Here is a 17898-nt window from a genome sequence, read left to right as displayed (position 1 = left end):
CACATATGGTTTTTCAAAACATAGTTAATGATAACACCTCCAGATGTTTGTGTGCGCAAGACAGAGTGTACTTGTGATCAGGCTGTAAAGCAAGTCCTACATATGAAATCACACAAATAGCTGTGAATTCCCTGCATAACTGACACAGGCAAGGTAAGCTGTGAATTCGGATGCTCTTTTTGAAAGATACTGGACAGAGAAAGGTTTAGTTTTCCACTCAGTATAAAACTTTAACATTAAAAAAAAAAAAAAAAAAAAGCAACAACTAATTCCATTACAGGGAGATGGCAAAGATGCATGTTCTTGACTGTAGCATCCAGAAACTACTCCAAAGGCTGTTTGTTACCAGTATGGTACAATGAGAAGGGATGGTAGGCTGCTCTGTTTGGATGTGCCCTGAGCTGCTCCTAGGACAGTGTACAGCTTCTTCCTCATGCCCTGCTAGGGCGAAGGGTGGAATGTGCACCAGCACAGAAGGAAGCAGCTGCCAGTGCAGAAGCCAGGGGCTGTTGCCGTTCTGGTTTAGTTTGAGGTGTTTATTTGTTTTTACTTGATTTTGAGTCTCTCCTTCAGTAAAGAAGGCAAGAGAAGGTGAGTAAGAGGAGCTGGAAGAAAGCAGAGAAGTTGCCTTATTAGAAAAGGTCCACATTCCCCAGGAAAGTGGTGGACCCATCTCACAGTGGTCAGGGTAGGGAGCACAGACTCATGACCAAAGAAGATGAAGAAATTTTGCCAGTGCAGTGAAAAGCTAGCTCTGTGCTAACCCTTGGTCAGGGCAGGGACCACTCTCTGTCCCAGCTGCTCTGTGAGAGTGACCTGACTGCCAGCAGCCTCCTGGCCATCAGTGTAAGGGGGAGGCAGCTGGTGAGGAGCTCAGCTGACCCATTCACCTCATGCTGCAGTTAGTGATCTCTGGTTTCTGGTGATGTTTCACCACTGCTGGGGCAAAGACATTTTGTTTCACGGGGTATGCTGTGGTCTCATCAATCCATGCTGGAATGGAACAGCACGCTTTTGCAGCTAGGCTAAAGACTTAGTGTAACTCTAAATGCCTAAAAATAGTGATTTTTTTTTGTCAGTCCCTGATGAGTCAGGCTGGGAGAGGGGGCAGTCAGTGTACTGTGAGCAAGGCCCAAGGCCACCATTGTTAATGCCAGATTACTGCATGAGTTTGTAGCCTTCAGGATGGCAAAAAGTACCTTCATGAAAGTGCCTTGCTGTACTACTGTTGCACTTAGTCTGTACTTATATGGACAAATGGTAACTAGAAATGGCATGAAGTGTACTTTCTACCATTTTCCTCAGGATACAAGTGACGTGAAGGGATGCAGTGCTCCCTATTTCATTTTGGTAGATGGCACTGGCTGTTTCTGTGTGGTCACAGTCTGGACAGAATATTTATCACTCTCTCCTCCTGAGCCTGACTATAATAATTTTCTTCTCTCACGTTAACTCCATGCATACTTTATCAGATGTGACTGCAACTCATATCTTGAAAGATCACCTGTCCTGTATAATTTCCAGTTTCCTCTGACAAAGGAGCTTAGGTGAACACTGGAACATTATTAGTTTGTCAGCTGTATTGACTGATCAATATGTTCCTCAATAAATAGATGCATGCCTGTAAGGTGCCTATGTCACAGGGGAATGAGCACTTAGGGCAATAAAATACACTGAAAACTGACTCGTGTTTTCCATAGACCGCTTTTTTTTTTTTTTTTTTTTTTTTTTAATATAACAATAATGATTGATAAGATCATTGATAAATGTTACGTCTTTTTAATATGGTGCACAGCACTACATTTATGGGAACCCATTGTTTTCAAATTGTATAATTAGTTGAATTTGCATTGCAGCTCTTTGCCTACCTGGTACTTTAAAGGCAGAAGATAAGGAACAAGGAATTGTTTTCTTTCTGATGGGCTCATTGCCAAGTACCTGAACCAGACACCTGGGGAAGTTCCCAGCAGAAAGAATAGAGAGAGGCATGCAAGAACAGAGACATCAGAGAGTGACAATAAACTACAATGGCTTTCAGGCTTCCGTGACTAGGTGCTATCAACATAGTGTATAATCTTCAGAATGCCTCTAGCATCTCATTGAAAGTGGTTTCAAATGTCCTGATGGCTGTTCTTATATTGTATCTCTCTTTTTGTTTTATGGTGTTTTTTGTTTCCCCCCCTTTGTTTCTCTAAGACATCTGCTCCTGTTACTTGCTTGCCACCTGGAGTCTTGAACTTTATTTTTACCAGCTTTTTTTTTGTTTGTTTGTTTGTTTTTGTTTATTTTTTTTTGTTACAGTAAACAGTTTTTCCATTACATGTGGAAGAGGCACAGCAGCAGGAGCAGAGAAGCTCTTTAAGAGAAATGCTATCATTTCCACAGTAGGGTTCACAATCCTAAAGAACAAGAAAAATGAATGATAGACTCCGTTCAACAGTTAAAACACAAATGCTATGGACAATATGCTTTGTCATGGTTAAAAGAACTGTTACAAAGTGGAGAAATGATTAGCTGAGGAAGAAAACTTAGGCTAAAGCTTTTCTAACCTATTATAGATAGAGATGCTCATTCCTAGAGGCAAATAAAAAAAAGAAAGAGGCAAATAAAAAAAAGAAAAAAAGACCCCCAAGGGAGATGGGACCGATAGGCATTTAGTGGTAATCAATAGTATCAGTGGTAGGATCACCTTTCTTCTTTTGTGTAGCAGGATTGAAGAGCAGGTGTGGGTGAACAGAAACTTTTCATAAATCAATGGCAACTAAAGCCTGTTTCAATCTGAAACCTAACAGTGATCTGCATGATCTCACATACTGCTCATACCATACAACCACTGCCAGCAGGAAGATTGACATACAACTTGGAAGTAATGATTTCCCATCAAAGCTACAACATGTTAGGTTGGGTGATGATAAACAGTATCAAGTGGTCCAGCCAGCACGCTACAAAGTGGTGTGCTTGGTTCCCAATGCTAGTAACGGCATTAAATTAATTTAAACTAATCCATTGTTTTGATAAATAACTCTAATCTTCTATCTCTGTCTGCAACTGCAATTTTGTAAGCACTCATTTGGTGCCTCTAATAATGTGGGGGCTTTTATTAGCGTTCTGCTTGGAATCTGGACATGTAGTCCTGGGAACTGTTCAGAGTAAACTAAAATTTTGTGTGTTGCAGGAGGGAAGCATGATCTAAATTTAAATGGTAAAGTTCTGCTTTCATTTTCAATACTTAAGGGCATTCAGTTAATAAACATCATACATCTTCAAATAAAATAAAAACCACAGTAGTAGATAATGGACTTTGTAAAAGCTCCGACTTATCTCAAGCCTGCATCTTAACATAACTTAGTTTATGGTGGTCATCACAGCTGCCAGGAGACCTGGCCCTGCCTCTCTGGAGTGCAATAGATACAGGGAGTGTTCTGGTCTCAGCTGGTTAGTTAGCTATACTCAGATAAAAGTATATATCAAGAGGAAGCTCTAATACATTTTACTCTTTAAAAATAGTGAGTTATTCCCCCCAAAGCTGAGGTGCTATTTGTATGAGATTCTTTTGTACATTTTTGATCCATAGAAATTACAGATGGCAAAGATAACCAGTCATATATTCAAAACTCTCACAGTCATTATCTCATTCAGTGGTTTACCCAGTTTAAAGTGACCTTAGCAATGGGATTTTCTTCATTCCTTTTACATGATGCTGCAAACACCAAGTTCCTGTTTGTTCTGAGGGGACGTTCAAGATCCCACGGCAGTTTTGCAAGAGCATTACGTCAGCTTTTCCTGCTAGGATCTTATCCTTAGTCCTGAGGATTGGTAGGTATGTGCCACCCCCACGGATTGCAGTGTCAGGTGTTCAGAGACCCTTAAGGTCTAAGGAAGTTTGCAATTATGATGATGTGAACTTCTGTTATTTTCCCAGGCCAATCTGATAAACTGCTCATTGCTGAGTTGTCCTTCTAATGCTTTTCTTAAGAACACTTCCTCGGTTTCACCCCACAATCTTTTTAGAGTAAGCGGAGAGAATAGAAACAATTCCACTTTCTCTGCCAGCAGCTGAATAAAGAAATATATGCTTATTTTTCCTGTTACTGCCCTATAGAGTGCTGTAACCCAGCTGCAGCAATCTGCATTTGCTTAGCTGTTGATGATGACATCATAAAAATTGTGAGGAAACACAGCCCTGGGAATCTATAATCTTGACAAGTAAGAAAACCTCCAATTGCTTGTAATGCAAGGCTGATGCAGTGGTTAGGGAGCCAGTCTGAGATGTGGTTTACATTCCTTGCTCTGCCACGCTTTTGTTTGGTTTTGCCCAAAATAATAAGTGATTACATTTTAAGTGTGCCTAGCAGAGCAGAGAGGTAGCCAGCATCACATTAATAACCTTTAGACAGTGTTGTTCTCTAAGGATGCCATTGCACACTCTTGTCCTCTCCATCTGTCCCCACCAAGTCTCTTGTTGTCTTGCCCCAGTCTAAGTGCACCCATCTGGTGCTGATTCACATGGTTGTGGGGAAAAGCACCACAAGAAATCAGTTCAGTTGCAATCATCAGAAAAGGTGCTCTTTCCCTGAGATTTTTTTTATTTTCTGTAAGCCCTGATCATTCCACTGATCCTGGGAAAGGCACAATGCCTCCAGAAGCCAATGTGGCCAAACTGAGAGCAGAAGGTGGTCTTGTGAGAAAGGTGGGAAACGCTTGAACTGGCTTAGCTTCTGCAGAAAATGTGCCCTACACCTGATGATTTCCCTTATGCTAGGGCATTTCTAGAAATTCTTTTTAAGATGTATCTTCTGCTTTCAGCACCTGAGCAGCTTTTGAAAAACTTAAGTCTTTAGCTTCTCTGCACGCTCCTCAATTTCATCTGGAACCTGGACATAATTGTATAGCTGTGGAAATAAATGGATTATCACTGCAGATAGGCTGATACTCACAAAGCATAAGTGTTTAGGAAATATAAATATTTCTTTTTACTTGGATACTAAAAAAATGTTTGCATAAATGGACCTTTAAAGAAAGCATTAATTGTTCTTTGTTGTTTGTTAGAAGCTGCATTTTCTGTGAGCTGTTCACAGACAGCAAGGATATTCTGTGACCCTGAGTTCCCTACTGCTTCTTATAAAGGAGACAAATTTAGGTGGCGTTTTTTATTTTCCTCATGCTCCCTGACATATCCTCCTCAGCAGGTAAAGATGAGTCTTGTCATCTGACAAATAAGTCTGCTGCAGGGTGGGACGAACTCTTCAGCTCCGGCTGACTTCAGCCAAAGCTGAGCTCCTTACTCACTTTTCTTATCGGAGCAAAGACTATTTTTCAAGTAGTCTGATTCCCTCTTTATTGCATTGTTTTCATATAGAAGGAAAGATATGGCCTTTAAGCTTCACTTACAGACAGTGGCCTGCCCTCTGGGCTCACTGTGCTTAGACCGCAGAGCATCTGGGAGTGTCATAGCACCTCCTGCCCCTCCAGATCCACCTGGGGCAGATGTGGCTGAGTCCCAGTGACATGGAGCCCTGAAGGGGGCAATAAAACCCACAGCAATCCTGTTCCTGCCCCTCTGTGGCTTCTGCTCCAGATGGGTTTAGCTACTTTATCTTTTCTGCATGTTGTCACAGAGGAGGAACAGTCAAGGCAGTGATTGCTGCTCTCTCCATTGATTCTGAGGTCATAGCCGGAGGAAGAATTTTATTATTCCTCCCTATTCTGAGTTCATTCTCCCATTTTTCAGAGTCTAACCCAAAGAAAGCATCATAAGTGGCAAGAAGAGATAAATAATTCACTGCTCTAAAGGAGTGAGCATGGTCTGGATAGAAAAGAGACATTTCATGCACTCATTTTAATTAGATGAAGAACAAGATTTAAAGGTATATCACTCATTGATATAGTAGATAAGAAGGCCGTGACTGTGTTTAGGAAAGCAGAGAAGCAGCAGACAATCATTGTAACCTGTTGTCAGATAAGCCACTGTGACAGAAGATATTGGCTGGAAAAGAGAAAGCCATTCCTGGAAAAAACAACAACAACAAAACAAACAAGAAAAAAAAAAAAAAGACAATGAAAGGACAGAAACACCACAGAATTTTTTCTTAGATGATCAAGCATAAGGAGGCTGTTTGTGATTGGGCTGTTGAATTGTTCAACAGCTAGAAGTACTCTGCTGTTGCTCAATATAGCTATATATTTCTGCAATGACTTTTCTACTGAATTCTTTCTTCTCTGAATGGAGCCTGAGGCACAGCCCACTGAAGTCATCAGCAGCTTTGCCTTTCTCTTTGTAGGTTGGATCTTATGCCCCTGGGGGGTTGTTTAGGTGCAATGAGATAAGTAATGCTCTTAAACTGATACCAGCAGCAGCCCCACCCCTACTAGAATGAGAAGCAAGACTGAAACCACAGTGCCTGCCATAGCTGGAAACAAGAAGGCTTACACTAAATTCCTGCATTGTAGAGCAGTCTCCTGAAGAGAGAGCTTCTGATCTCTCCAGTGTTTTCTGTGGGGGTTCTTGCAAACATTTCACTAGATAACAATCTTATACTGGAGTGTTTGCTTTGCTATTCAGGGCTCTGAAAAGCTTGTCTTCACAGGAAAATCATCTCACGTGAAATAAAGTACAATTACAATTCCTCAACAGCTCTTACATGGATAGGCCTACTCCTGGTCTTTCTCTGGTTGGTTAAACTAAACTGATTTCAAAACTCAATGTGAAAAGGGTTTTTAGGACAAATTCTGACTGTTGGGGCAGGGAACTTCTCCAAAACTATCTGGCTACCTTATCTCCCTACTATTTATTTGCCTACCTATATTTATCTGCTCAGGTGGCCAAGAAGGCCAACAGCATCCTGGCTTGCATAAGAAGCAGTGTGGCCAGCAGGGCTAGGGAGGTGATCGTCCCCCTGTACTCGGCTCTGGTGAGGCTGCACCTCGAGTACTGTGTTCAGTTTTGGGCCCCTCGCTACAAGAAGGACATCGAGGTGCTTGAGCGGGTCCAGAGAAGGGCGACGAAGCTGGTGAGGGGCCTGGAGAACAAGTCCTACGAGGAGCGGCTGAGGGAGCTGGGCTTGTTCAGCCTGGAGAAAAGGAGGCTCAGGGGCGACCTTATCGCTCTTTACAGATACTTCAAAGGAGGCTGTAGCGAGGTGGGGGTTGGTCTGTTCTCCCACATGCCTGGTGACAGGATGAGGGGGAATGGGCTAAAGTTGCACCAGGGGAGTTTTAGGTTGGATGTTAGGAAGAACTTCTTTACTGAAAAGGTTGTTAGACATTGGAACGGACTGCCCAGGGAAGTGGTTGAGTCACCATCCCTGGAAGTCTTCAAAAGACGTTTAGATGTAGAGCTTAGGGATATGGTTTAGTGGGGACTGTTAGCGTTGGGTCAGAGGTTGGACTCGATGATCTTGAGGTCTCTTCCAACCTAGAAATTCTGTGATTCTGTGATTCTGTGATACCTTCTTGCCTAGGCTTGCACAGCTGTCTAGATGGTCCCAGTGAGGATCACTGCAGCCACTCACCTGCTATTGCCAGGGGGCTTTATGCACTTGCTGTGGAATATGTTGGCAAACTTAGTCCCTTGGAAGTGCGTCCTTTGTGGGTGTCCAATTTTGGTCAAAAGTATCACTTCAGGTGCTTACCTGCATCTTTCTGTCACTGTCACTAAGTCAAAAGTCCTCCCACTCCCTGCAGCTCCCTGAGTGGGGGGGGGGGGGGGGGGGGGGCGTGCAGAGGGAGGCGCCAGTCTCTGCTCCCTGTGACCAAGCACAGGGCATGCAGGAACAATATAATGGTTCTATTCTATCCAAAGAAAGCATGTGGCCTAATAGAGGAAAAGAACATCTTATGGATGTCTGTAAACACACAGCTAACGAAACATGGACAATAACTGCAAGCTAGGATTAGACTCAACTGTTTCATTATGTTTTTGCTCCACCAGACTTGAGCTAGCTTTCAGTTAGCTGTCAGGAGAGTGCCTAATACAGGGCAGATGGATGTGCTATAAACCACAACAGGCGACTAATGAATCTAAAGGGGTATTACAGGATGGCATGCCAAATGGGTCATGGTAAAAACATTGCTTTGGTACAATGCCTGAGGGAGAGCCTAGGTAGTTCAATTTATATATTGGAAGTACAGGAAGTACATAAAGAAAAATGAGTATCGTTACAGCTATTGTAAATCACCCTTATTGGTAGAGATTTTACTAGAAACTTTTTGATGAAAATGTTGTCATTTTAGGCTAGTGCCCATCTGACCCCCACCTCCCATATTCTGAAAGGAAACCTGAAATGCTTCAAATTTTAGTCAAATTTCATGGCAGGTTTACCCATATTCCTGCTTGAACACTCTCTTTTTCTTTTCCTACCCTTTTCAGAAGGAAAAATATTTTTTTTTCAATAAAAGAATTGTAAGAGGAAAAAAATGTGATAACTTCCTAGCTAACTATGTTTTGAACTAGTTCTGATAAATAATTCCAAAGATATAGTCATAATGCTAAAATAATTTCTGGGATTACCATTGTCAATATAATACATCTTCATGGATCTTGCTGTCTTCTCTTTGTTTTGCAAAATAAAAACTAGATGACATACCAGTTTGAATGTGAAAAGATCTTAAATCCATCAAGTGATGTATTATCAACTGGTTTGATGTTCTTGTTTGCCATTGCTGGCAATTTTACATAAATCATGTGTTTGCATTCTTTTTACCAACACTTGCCAATCAAACCATTAAAACAGATCACTTTCCCTTCTTCAAACATTTATTTTCAGGACTTTCACAAAAAAAGATCTCATGTCCCTTTCTTTGTACAATAAGCAAACCCAGCCTGGTTTTATGCAGGTGATGCAAACATCAGAAAATCAAGTACCAAAAAGAGGATTAATGAGTAACTAGTTCCTTCAGAAGTTTGGTGCATGGCTGCACAGCTGATGGCCCATGGGTCTTTTCCATCAGGTCCTGGCAAAATGATTTTTCCACTGTTAGATGGGATCATAAAATGTATTTGTATCCAAAAGTCCAATCTGAACAAATCCCTATAATGTCATCTTGTCACTGGTTGTCAAAATTTTGGATGACCCCAACTTAAAAGATTGGAAAATCTTTCACATGCCTTTTAAACATTTCCCAATCACTTCAGTGAGGTTAGATTTTTTTTAATGTTTTTTTTTTTTTCAAAGAACCAGATCCAACATCAGCCTCTGTAGGTGTTCTAATTTACCGAAAGTATATTTAAGCTCTTAAGATGCAAATAGTGGCCTCATTAGATCTTCCAGAAGCACCAAGTTTCCTGGCACTTATCTACAGCTCTGGGGACATACTTATGTTAAAAATTTTAGCCCTCAGTCTCTGTTTATAACTTGCGATTTCTGACATTTTCTTTTTTCTTTTTTTTTTTTTTTCTTCCCCAAGAAGTACAGTCCCTGTACCTCTGCCATTTTAGAATTTGCTTTATAGGTTTTTTCATACATATACATATACATATACATATACATATACATATACATATACATATACATATACATATACATACACATACACATACACATACACATACACATACACATACACACATATATATATTTAATATTCCCATAGCTTCTTTAAAATTATTGGAAATTTTGTGCATTAATACAGAATTGGGTGACCAGCACTACATTATATGGGACAGCAGAGTAGAGGTGAAAAAACATGGACATAAATCAGGAGAAAATACAAAATTGTTAAGGTGTTTTTTTTTTTTACTTGGAGGTAGTCACTAATAACATTTTTTCTGGAAGTCAAAGTAGTGTTTTTTTTTTAGGTTGTTAATTCTACCAACAGTACTCAAATAGAGAAAGAGAAGTAAGGAGGGTTAATTTAAAGGCTTGGTTGAAAATCATTAGGAAACTTGAAATGATTTTTGATTAGGTTCTTAAGTCTAAGCAAAGTAATGAGAAAACTCTTTTAACTAGCCTACTTAGCTAGGTGCAAAAAAATGTTTAGTTGATCACTTGCATGATCAGCTAAATGGTAGAAATTTTGGAGGCTTAGGCTAAAATCTAAGCTGTTAGGGACGTATTCACAACAGCTGGCTTTAGCCTTCCAAGACTAATTATTCCAAGATCTCTAACTGATAGAGATGGAGAGGGTTGGTCCTTCGTAATGCAAATCAAAAATGTAAAATTACACTTCTGCATTTAATTACAGTCTGGAGAACCTTGTCTCTGTCCATTGGATAAAGAATTGCAGGGAGTTAACACCTCACTGCTTTTTTTTTTTTTTTTTTTTTTTTCCTGTCACGAACACTCAGGTTCCAGTAATGTTATGGATATTTGGGTTTCTTAAATATGCAGGGTCATTTTGACATACTGGAGGGCAGGTTAGGGACATTCCAAGGATCTTTGTGAGTGCGCTGAGAGCTTGTGTTTTTTCACAGTGAACTGTTAGGAAATCTTGTCTGCTTCTCTTAGTATGAAATAAGAGAAAATAAATGGTCAAAGCGATGGACTACAAGTACATATGACTTATGTTTGTGCTACAGAGTGGGTAGGTTACCAGCCTAAATAATAGCCAAATTTAGGCTTGACCAATCTGATGCAAGTAAAAGTAGTTGACCTTAAGTCAGAGGTTTGTATGTGTTAACAGAAAAGGACCATTGGAACCAGAGGAAATTCACTGTGAGCAAGATAAAGGTTGAGAAAGAAGAAAAAACGTCAGTAGATCCCCAGTGGAAAGGACAGCAAACCCTGATACAGACAAATGCAGTCTGCAATTCAAGCCAACTGATATACCAGTAATAATAATAATAATAAAGCCAAATAGAGCCCCAAGATTCATCTTTCTGATGAATTTCTGTTTTCAGTTCAAGTCCATATCTAAAGTAGATGGGACATGGAAAGAGAGGAGTGACCATTTAGCAATGGCCAAAAGCTGTAAAGCCTATGTCTTCACCTACGCCACAAAAAGAGAGTTCAACAGAGTGGAGAAAATACCTTTTATATGCAAGGTTATTTCTGGTATAGAAGTGAGAGCAGAGCAGTCACCCACACACATAATGAAGGTGATCTCCTGGTAACACTGTTTTTCCTATAATTCTAGCTGTGCATTTAATACGCTAGTTTTGATAAAGTGAATCAATGTAGAGGCCTCCAAACCAGAGTGCTGGCAGCAGAGGATGTCTCTGGATACCTTTCCTTTCTTTTGCCAGCTGGATAACTGGCACTACCAGAAAATCAGCACAAAAATGGCTATGCAACATAATTAGATGAGGCCCTGTGTTTCTAGCATACTTTGCAAGGTATCTTTGCTTTGCACTCAATCATAACAGCCTGCTGAGCAGACCTGCTGCAGTTTAATTAAAGCGTCTGGGTCCACCTCCTGTTCCTCTTTAATAACATTAGTCAGAAGTGAATTGTCTGGTGCCTGCCTCTTCCAGGCTAGCGTGAGCTGCTGATGCAGAGCTGGCCAGATTGGTTAATTGCACCCCTGACTTTTAAAGGTCAGGTCTTACAGAATCTAATAACACTCAGAAGATTTCCAAAACAAGGTAAATTGGAAAGAAGAGTCTGGATTCCTCTGATGTGACGCTGCCTACTGAGGCCTGGGACAGATCAACATCTCCTGCAGCTCCCCAGCTGAGCAGTTGGCTGGTCCTGCCAGCAAGGGCAACAGCCAGGCTGGAAAGGGCGTTTGCAAGGGCAGCTTCATCTCTGATTTTGAGCAGCTGGTAGAGTTGCACTGACTTCTGGAAGTATGCACTAAAGGAAAGAGGGCAGAGCAAGGGAAAAGTTTATCTCAGAGAAAGCTGTGAAAACACATCACTACTCAGCTGATTTGTCTTTGTGTAAAGGATTGCATCATATCCCCAAAATTCTTCATCCTTAGCTTATCCTAATAGGAAAACTGAATAGTTGCTCAAGCAATATCAGTTGGAATAGAAAAATGCAGAAATTAAAAAAACATCTTGAGAAGACTAAAGGATGCACATCCTCATCTTCTGTCATGATCTAACTGTCCCAGTCCGGAAGAGAGTGGATGTGGTAAGGAGGACATGTAACTAGCATTTACAGTTTGTATGGTTTATTCAAAGCTAATAGCCATCATATTTGAAACGCAAATTATTGTCCGTTTTAACCTCCTTTATAGGAGAGCGTACAGCAATTTGCATTGTAAGCACCTGTCTTCTGGCAGAGCAAAAGGGACAGCTGAGGGCAGTTGTTGCTCTTTTCCTCTCCCCAGGATGCCTGGAGGCAGCAGGCTGGAAACTCCCCTCGTGGGAGGGAAGGGTGGTCCTCGGCTGGGTTGCTCCTTCTTTCCTCCCATACTGTTTATTTTCCTCTTCATGCAAACACCTGAAAGGAGTTTAGGCCGTAAATCCTAAAAATATCCAGTCCTCCCTCTGTTCCTAATTCATCTTGCAGTGAGCCAGGTGGTCTTCACTGTAATAGCCACAGATAAGGGGAAGTCTTAAGAGGTATCGAAGAGCTCTTGTGCTGCTTGCAGAGGAAGAGGAGTCAGTCTATTTAGTTACAGCTGGGACTTCCTCTTCTCTTGGCAGATAGCCTTGTTTAAAATCTTCCATTTGCCATTCTACAACTGAGTTTATACAAAATGAGTGGGGTAGATATGTATTTTTGGTCTTTCTGTAGTTGATGATTTTCTAACGTTGTTTATCAATTAAAACATTACAAAATGTTTGAATAGCTACTTATATTTGTTTCTTACTTTTCTTTTTTCACTCCTACTTATCCTACTTTTAAGGGTTTTTCCTTTTGAATTTCAGCTTTTTTTTTTTTTTTTTTTGAACGTGCTTCTTTTCAACTGACTTCCATGTAGATGATGTAGTTTGGGTAAGGAGATGTTTACAAACTGATATTAAAACACTCTTCTTGTTTGTCCAAAACATAAATTGAATAAATAGTAGTTACTAGTTTACTGACATATTTCTTTGCTTTACTTGGTTTTTGCAAACAATGTAGGGGTGTTTGTACTATAATTAAGAACATTTAGAATATTCTAAAAAGAGCTTACTGGTTTGTTTTCTCTAGAAAGGTATGTTTCTGCAAGAATAAGATTTAGAAGGTAGTTCTAGGTTTGCACAGTATATTGCTGCTTTCCTGATTATTTATCTCCTTTATTTTTTATTGTTTTATTAGGTATTCACCCACTGAGTCACTATCCTTTTTTGTTGCTTATGCTCCAGCTCCCTCCACTATATCTATTTTTTCTAACAGTATGCCCTAATGTTAATAAAAAGAAGCCTAATGTAGATATATTCATGTTTCAAGTACTGAAGTACCTTTTATACTTTGGATGGTTTTTACTACCATCTTCCTACACTGGTATGAACTTCTCTGCACCAAACCTACGTTCTTTACAATCATACTGCATTACAACTTCTGTATCCTTTGTAATTCAATGCAGCTTCCCAATCACTTCTGGTATTGTTTTCCAGTTTTCTCAGCTAGTCCCTGTGTTACCTTCCTTCAGCTATCACCTCGATTTTATATGAGTTAATTTTGAGTTCCCAATTCCTGTGTATGTACCTAATATCCTTCAAGTTAATTTTGTCAGTCCTGATAATTTATCACTGATAAGTAACCAATAATGTTTCCTGTTTTCTAGTCAGTGTTTCACAATTACTTGCATGTAGCTTCTATCCACGTTATGTTTTTAGCTATATAAGCAAGCTAACAGAAATATCTGATATTTGCTCTTAGATAATTCTGTTTTCACCCACAATTCTACAAGATGACACCTTCACTAGAAGAAACCATTTCATGATAAATAGAAGGTACACAGATGCAACATAACTCTCTGGAAGCCAACCTTCAATGTTGACACAGGAAAAAAAAATCTCCAGTTCTGGATTCCATCAGGTAACGCTACTATGTGACATTTTCCTGCATAGGCTGAAATTATTCTGTAAAGTTAAGACTTTATTGCCTATATTTTTTTCATAATATCTAAAGTATATTACATTCATAAAGTAAAATGTGCTGAGAAAAAACAGCACTCAGATTCACTTTGAATACTATCTTGATTTCATCCAAATTAATGTTTATTTGTTTCGGTTACTTGAAGCTTCCTTGTAAACTGAAATTGCTCAGCACTTCTTTTGAAGTTTGAAATAGTTCAGTTAACATACTTTTTCCATTAGTTCTTCATCTGCTTCTGTTCTTGTTTGTTTTGAATGAGACCAGAAGAAAATACTATGCTTTCCTCACAGATGGTTCTCTTAAGATTCTGATTTTTTGTGCTACTGGAGATGTCTTGATGCTTTGTTACAACCTATTTCTGCACATGCAACCCCTGTGCTGGTACCTACATGCAGCACTAAATAATGCTCAGTGTACAAGATCATGAATCGCAGCTTTACTATGTAAGAACACTAATTTGGCAAGCTTTCCTAGCATTGCAGAATTTCAAAGCAGGAATTGATCAGATTAAGTATTCTTTCAATTTGATGTCAGATTATTCTCTTGTAGCATTACCCCTCACTTAGAGCAACAAACACTGCTAGGTATATGAGAAGAAAGATATGCCAAAAATTCAGAGGACTTTTGCCATCCGGTGTTCCATTTGATTTCTAGTTAAGTGTGTTCGAAGACCTCTCCATATTTGTCTAAACAGTGTCCTATCTATTTTGGAGTTGGGTTAGGAGTAAATATATACTTAAAATCATTGAATGGTTTGGGTTGGAAGGAAACTTAAAGACCAAAAATTTCCATGCCCTGCCGTGGGCAGGGATACCTCCTGCCAGCCCAGGCTGCCCAAAGCCCCATCCAGCCTGGCCTTGAGCACTCCAGGGATGGGACAGCCACAGCTTCTTTGGGCAGCCTGTTCCGGGGCCTCATCACCCTCTGAGTGAAGCATTTCTTCCTTATATCTAATATAAATCTACCTTCTTTTAGTTTAATGCAATTACTTGATCTTGTAAATTCTGTATTGCTTGATTTTACTCGACATCTGGTGCTTAACATTCCCAACTACCCACCAGTGCTGTCAGTCCTATGTACCTTTTTTATGCTGTGCACTCAGGTGCTTCTTATAAGATGTGGATTAGACATTACTGTCAGCGTGAGCCCAGCATGTATATCCATGAAAAAACAGACCTCAGTCTTGACAGTGCTTCTCTACAAGTATAAATCAGTATTCTTTCATAAAACCCTCCAATATCCTAGTACCTATAATTACAGATCTTTATTGAAGACTATAAACCATTTCATGCTTTTGAGAAAGAAAATTGTGATTATATTCTATGGATGTGCAGTATGCAGGTTAACCAGCTGCTGTTCTGAGTATTATTTCCCTTTATTTTGTTCTAAATTATCTGTACCAGCTGTTCATCTTTCCAGAGTGATGTTGTAACATTGAAACATGAGAGAAACAGGAAGCACTGACTAGATGTTACTTTTTTTTCTTCATAATTATATGCTCTCTCTTGCTCCTCATCTGTGCTTATTGTTTTTATCCCACACTGGGTAGACTCAGGTGTGAACTTTGCTTTTCTGTAGTGTGTTAAAAATACTGTACTGAAGAAATATTATTTTGATTTAAAAAAAAAAAATAATACTAAAGCTTAATTATTAGTTCAGGCATGACTGAAGCAGTCAAGTGATTAGTATTTAGGAATGATGGTAAGGATGTGTTATTGTGCAAAATAACTTTATTATCGTGGTAGCTATGTTAGATCCTAGACCTGTCTAATGCACTCATTTATCAACATTTTCTCACAAACCTAAGGCACACGTGTATACTTCTCTTCCAATATACGAAGGTTTGAAGAGGATGAAATCTGTCCATCTTTAAAGACTTGGTTCCCCTGCTGTGGGCTTCAGCTGCCATTAAAGCACAGATTCTAGTTGAAATTGAAGCTCAAAAAGCTGTTACACTGCAGAGAATTCATCACCAGGAGAAGCTGCATTGCTGGTACTAGTGGGAGTAGAGGACTGACAGCTCCTACAGTATAGAACTGTATTTTTAAGCAGCAGAGCTTGAGCATTTGCTGGAAAGTTACTCCTATTTCACCCTTAGGACATAACCAGGAATCATGTGCAAGTCTTTCAGTCTGGGAGTTTCTGCTTCTGTAGACTGGTCCTGAGAGCTGGATTATGCAAGAAAGGAGCAGACTCTGTAGGGAGACATCCCAATCTGAGCTGCAGCCAAGTGTGAGGCAGCTCTGGAAAATCAATGCAATTGATGAAGCTTGACATTTTAATTGTCTTTTGTTTGCAGAACTAAATTAGGTTATGAAGAACAATGATCAGTGGCTGTGATTAAAAGTTTGAAATGTGCCAAGTATCCTGAGATTTGAACTAGACTGTGAGTGTACATTGTATGTAAGTGCTAGGTTTTAAGTGGCTGTAAGCAAACAGGGGCCAAGAAAACAAGTGAGATTTTCAAAGCCAAATGAAAATGCTTTTCCTCCTCCACATTGTCCCTGAAGAGCTATTGTGTTAGAATTTGGTTTCCAAAGTTATCACTAATTTGTGAACTAGCAGAATTTTAATTCCGCTTTAAGTGGAATCGTCAATACACCTGTAATGCTAGAGTCCCTAGTGGCACTTCTGTAATGATATCTCTATACTATATTTGACTTGCACCATAGTAGCAAATAATTTAAATGGAAATTAAACGAATGTAAAAGAACATGTATGTGTCCTTGAACTCTGAGCTCTGCTAAGACCACTCTATTTGTTTTGTTTAAAAAACCAACCAAACAAACAAAAAACCTCTAGCATGATGAAGTCTCCCAGCTGAAAGGTGCTTGGTGTTTTCCTCCTTAAATTCACTTTCTTCTACCAGGAAAGAATATGTAATGCCAAAGTAACCTTGAGTCCAGATAAACAACTAAGTGTTCCTATAGTGCAAAACTCCCTATGGTTTTATTGCTCCCTTGAAATACAATTGCTATAGAAGTGTCTGGGAAACTGTACTAAAACTGTCCCTTTGAATGTATTAATTAGAATCTGTCAAGCATATTTTGACTGGAAACAGTTCATGACACAATGAATACATTTTTGGCCTTAAAAGGATACTAAGACAGGAACAACAACAAAAATTAGTTAATACTTTTTGTATATTTTTGTTTCTAAAGTTAGATAGCATAAGTCTCAGCAGGGACTACTCTTGATCTACTGACTACAACGTCTACCTTGTCCCATGAAATTCTCAAAAACAACAAAGCTCTTTATTCTGGGTTTCAGGCTTGGGTTGTTTGGGGCCTGAGTGTTTACTCTCCAGAGACTTGTATTCATCAACCACACATGAACATGGCCTGCTGTTAAGCGATTAAAGTTCTGATATTTATGGTCCCACACTGTTGTAGGATGAATGAATCATATATTTACTTGGGAGATTAGACACAAGGGACCTGTTGCACAGCAAACAACCATGCCTGTAGGTTCTGAAGCACTTGTGGGCTATAAAGCACTAGCTTAATGATGCTGTTCCTCCTGAGTAATGTCAAAATGTCTTTGCTACTTAAATGCAGCCTGTGATGATATCAAAAGGAATATCTGAGAAAGTCAAAGAGAACGAGGGATGGGAATTGAGTGAGGAAAATAAGTTGGCTAGTTGTCACAATTCAATATCCCAAGTTATCAAATTGTATTCTAGACCTTAAGCTGGACTTGAGCACAGACATGTCTGTCAGAAATGGTCTAAAAGGGTAGGAAAACAGGAAAAGCATGGGGCACAGAGGTACACAGTTTCTGCTTTACTTTTGGGGGCAGTTGCAGGGAGGCAATTTGTCAGGAAAAATGTTGTCTTGGAAAAACTGTTTAAAAAAAAAAGTGCTGTTTGCTCCAATCTTTGGTGACTGGTACCACTTATTTTCTGAGCTGTGCTCACTGCTTTGCTGCCTGCATAAGGAGCAGTGGAAAGCCTTAGCGCTCAAATCAGTTGGCTGAATGTAAGCGT

The 17898-nt window shown here is 39.7% G+C and overlaps 1 protein-coding gene and 1 long non-coding RNA gene across 3 annotated transcripts in view; one reads left to right on the top strand and one right to left on the bottom strand.

Annotated features, from left to right (window-relative positions):
- RERG (RAS like estrogen regulated growth inhibitor) overlaps positions 1–17898 on the bottom strand; it is a 109833-nt gene that overhangs the window by 27372 nt on the left and 64563 nt on the right. The gene's annotated exons all lie outside the window — the stretch shown is intronic.
- LOC137844062 (uncharacterized) lies at positions 12212–17631 on the top strand. The gene is made up of 3 exons (XR_011089793.1): positions 12212–12594; positions 12736–13853; positions 15721–17631. It is a non-coding gene; the product is annotated as an uncharacterized lncRNA (long non-coding RNA).

This window comes from Anas acuta, chromosome 1 (assembly GCF_963932015.1).
Source record: "Anas acuta chromosome 1, bAnaAcu1.1, whole genome shotgun sequence".
In the NCBI taxonomy this organism is placed as follows: domain Eukaryota; kingdom Metazoa; phylum Chordata; class Aves; order Anseriformes; family Anatidae; genus Anas; species Anas acuta.
Note: the sequence above shows the minus strand (reverse complement) of the source record. Positions and strands in the feature narration are given on the sequence as shown.